The sequence below is a fragment of the Chiloscyllium plagiosum genome, unplaced genomic scaffold (assembly GCF_037043375.1).
Source record: "Chiloscyllium plagiosum isolate Xiang-an unplaced genomic scaffold, Cpla_swu_hap1 HiC_scaffold_35, whole genome shotgun sequence".
NCBI classification, from domain to species: Eukaryota; Metazoa; Chordata; class Chondrichthyes; order Orectolobiformes; family Hemiscylliidae; genus Chiloscyllium; species Chiloscyllium plagiosum.
Window position 1 is genome coordinate 43,345,352 of NW_028270173.1, and position 4,493 is coordinate 43,349,844.

Consider the following 4,493-nt stretch of genomic DNA (forward strand, 5'->3'; position numbering starts at 1 on the left):
TATCTCTGTTTCAGTACCAAAATAGCTGCTGTCAAAATCAGCAGAGCAATCTGATTGATACAGTTTCTTAATCAATCTTCGGATTTTGAAATAATTAATCTCACCATTCTCTTCCAATATATCTTCATATCGTTCAGCTGCATGAGACTACCCTTGCAAAAGCGTAATCATGGAAATAATAGGATCCCTTATACTTCAATGAGGTTGACTACGTGTGGTGCCACATGAAACAGCGAAAATCCTGAATGAATAATTCTTGTCAGTATTTACCATGGAGGAAGATATGGAAATTATAGAATTCTCGGAAAGAAATAGTGAGGTCATGAAAAGAGTCTACATTGCAGAACAGGAGGTGCTGGAAGTCATAAAATGCATCAAGGCGGATAAATTCTTGAACATCATTGCGTGTACCTCAGGACAATCTGGAAAACTAACGAAGAAATTACTGGGCCTCTGCCAGAGACAGGTGATGTGCAAGAAGAACGCAGGGTGGTTAATGTTGTGCCTTTTTTTAAGAAAGTGAGTAAGGAAAAACCATGGCACGACAGACTTGTGAACATAATGTTAGTGGTTGTAAGTTGTTAGAGGGGATTCTTAGAGATGGCATTGACAAGCATTTCGAAAGGCAAGGACTAATTAGGAATAGTCATCATAGCTTTGTATGTCGGAAATCATTTCTCAAACATTTGACTGATTTTTTGAAGAGGTTGACAAAATATCTAGATGAAGGCAAAACGATAGACTTTGTCGACATGGACTTTACTGACGTCTTTGACAAGATTCCATAGGATCACACAGGATCCAGGGAGAGATTGCCAGTTGCATACAAACTTGATTTGATGGTAGGAGACTGGGTGAAGATTGTTGTTTAGACTTGAGGCCTGTAACCAGCAGGATGCGACAAGGATCACTTTCTGGGTTTGTTGTTGTTCATCAATTATACCAGCGATTTTGACGGGAATGTAGGAGACAAGACTAGTAAATTAGTGCATGACACCATTATTGGCAGTATAGTGGACAATGAAGAAGATCATCTCAGAGTATTACAGAATCTTGGTTAACTAGAGCAGTGGACAGAGGAATACCGGATGAAGTTCAATGCATATAAATTTCTGACATTGCATTTTGTGAAGACACACCAGAACAGGACTTGCAGTTAATGGTAGGGCCCTGAGGAGTGTTGTCAAATCAGTCTTAGGGGTGATTGGACGTACTTTCGTTTAAGTGGTGATACAAGCAGAAAGACTAGTGAAGATGGCACTTGGCACCCATGCCTTTATCAGTCAAAGTTTTCTGTCCAGGGGTTGAGATGTCATATTACAGCTGTAAATTACATTGGTGAGGCAACATTTGGAGGACTGCAGGAAGAATGTTATTAAATCGGACAGTGTGCAAAAAAAGTGATTTACAAGGATTTTACTGAGACTGGAAGTCTTGAATTACAAGCAGAGGCTGAATAGGCTGGGACGTTTTTCAGAAGAGCGTAGGAGGCCTACAGGTGATCGTATAGAGTTATATAAAATTGAGGAGCATAGCTAAGGTGGATAGACAAGGTATTTTCAACGCAAGGTATTTCCAAACCTACAGGGCACAGGTTTAATGCAAGTGGAAAGATTGAAAAGCGACCTAAGGGACCAATGTTCACGCACATGGTGGTGTGTGGAAGGATCAAGTTACAAAACTTAAAATACATTTCAAGAGCTACACGGATAGGAATGTTTTAGAGGGATGTCGGCCAAATACAATCAAATGGGGCTAGCTCAGTTTTGGAAACCTGGTCAGTTCAGACAACTTCGGCAGAAATACGTGTTTCCTTGCTGCATGACGTCATCTGCTGTAATCTCCTTCAACTGATGTTTTCCATTATACACTCCATAAACCAAAGGTCATAATGACTTCACAAAATTGCCGTACTAAAAAGAGGGAAAATTCTGTTCCACAGGAAATATTGGCATTGCAACTGAATTCTCTTATCAAGTGAACAGCAATTATGTACTATGATTAAATGGAATCTTGAGCCAGAGAGCCAATGTATAAAATTCAGTATGAATGCAAGAACTTGTGCACAGCTCATTATCATAGTAGCGTCATGGATGTGTTTAATCAAAGTACTATCAGCAGAATCAGCCCCTATTGTCAAATGTCACTCCATTGTGTTAATAGCTGGGCTGAATGGGGAAATCATTTCCCATATACAAAATATTTAGACAATATTCCACCAATTTAAAAAAAAATTGATTAAGGATCAAACATTTTCATTTGTTAAAGCTGGAGTTTTAATTCTCCGAAAACTGAATAATGTTTGCAAACTTAAGGTATCTTCACAGATCTGTGGGCAACTCATATACGGAAAAGCTTTGCATACAATTGCTATTTTCCAACATTATGTCAACATTTTGAAGGTTAGAAAACTGAAGACAGTCACTTATTTGTTCTGCTAAAATACATAAACTCAGGAAGTACTCCATTACTGTATTTAACAAACAGATTGAGGGCCTTGAGAGAAGATGATGAAAAGTACTTTGCTTTTGTGAGAGAGATTACCATGCAATTCAAACACAAGAGGTGTCACATTTCAAATAGAGATGTAGAGAATTATTTTTCTTCAAGAGTTCATAATCTTTGAAAATTTCTCCACAAAAGGGTAATGGAGGTCCCAGAAAAGAGAACCTTTCCTTACTTCAGTCCATGATTACCAGCAGGAATTTGGAGTTTGAGTCGCAATCAGATCAGCTAGGATCTCTACAAAAGGTTGCACAATTTCAAGGGGACAAATGTCCTAAAACATATTTGTGCACTGACGTGTCGTTAAAACAAGTGAATTATTCTATGCAAATGAGATCAGTCTCTTCACTAATATCAAAAAATACTTCCATTTTACTTTAATCTTTAAATTATAAAATTTAATTTATGATTCAAAAGTCGAAATCCTTTATATAAGCAGTGAGTAACAACATTCCTCGGGTCAAACAATATGGAACAGAGCTTCCCACCTTCATGAATATTCTGGTGTACAGAGAGCTTCCTGTCAATTAAACCTAGTCTTTGACTCCACATGCTCTGACTTTGTCATGAATGGACTATATTCTAACTGACTGAATGCCTTTTAAAAACAAAAAAGTTACATCTACTGCGTCATCTTTATCGACTTTGCCTGTTACTCTTCAAAGTATTAAGATCGAGCACTTTCCATTTTGAAAATAGTTCTGACGGTTTTATTTTAAGTACTATTCTCTGTTTCTTGAAGTCAATTCTCTTTGTGAATATAGGTTTCACACCACTATTATGTGTTTCCTTATACGTAATTTATTGTTCCCTTTTAATTAACAAAAATGCATTTATAAATCGCCTTGCTTCTCTGTTGAACAGTGCTTCCGAAAAGGATATTGAAGTTCTGAGAATGAAAGCAACCAATGATCCATTATTCCAAACAAAGGTCCCAGTATTAACAGAATCCAAAACAAATACTGATTAAATTCATCTGATTCAGTCTTGTGCATAATTAACACGAGCAATATTAGAAGATTCAAATCCCTTCTAACTCATGTGAACTTGCTGGTGTCTCTGTAAACTAGAAGATCGATTAAATCCCTTCTCACACACTGAGCACATGAATGGCCTTTCTCCAGTGTGAACCCGCTGATGTTTCAAAAACTCACATGACCGTGTAAATCTCTTCTGACACACAGGGCAGGTGAAAGGACGCTCCCCAGTGTGTCCGCGCTGGTGTGTCAGCTGGTGGGATACGTAGGTGAATCTTTTCCCACACATAGAGCATGTATACGGCCTTTCCCCTGTGTCAATTCTCTGGTGTGCAATTAGATGAAGTGACTGTCTGAATCCCTTCCCCGAATGAATGCAAATGAATGGTCTCCCATCAGTGTGAACCCGCAGATGTGTCTGGGGGATCGAGAATTGACCGAAACCTTTTCCACATAGAGAGAAGGTGAATGGCCTCTCCCCAGTCTGGCTGTGTCAATGATTTTTCAGTTTTAGATGAGTAATTGAAACCTTTAGCACAAACAGAGCAGGTGAATGGCCATTCTCCAGTGTGGCTGCGTTGATGAATTTCCAGTTTGGATGGATAATTGAATCCTTTCTCACAGAAACGACATTTCCAAGGCTTCTCCATTGTGTATATGTCCTTGCGTCTCTCTCGCTTGGATACAATATGCATGCACGACAATATGTAGACAGGCCAACAATGATGAAATTGGGAATTTTCTTGCTGTGAAAATAGAAATCTCTGCTGCTGTGGTTTTGTTCGCCGAGCTGGAAGTTTTTGTTGCAACGGTTTCGTCCCCTGTCTAGGTGACATCCTCAGTGCTTGGGAGCCTCCTGTGAAGCGCTTCTGTGGTGTTTTCTCCGGCATTTATAGTGGCCTGTCCCTGCCGCTTCCAGTTGTCGGTTTCAGCTGTCCGCTGTAGTGGCCGGTATATTGGATCCAGGACTATGTGTTTGTTGATGGAGTTTGTGGATGAGTGCCAAGATTC

At 39.3% G+C, this 4,493-nt stretch overlaps 1 pseudogene; it reads right to left on the bottom strand.

Moving 5' to 3' along the window:
- Positions 1-3,486: 3,486 nt before the first annotated feature.
- Positions 3,487-4,132, bottom strand: LOC148140723 (uncharacterized; annotated as a pseudogene).
- Positions 4,133-4,493: the final 361 nt, after the last annotated feature.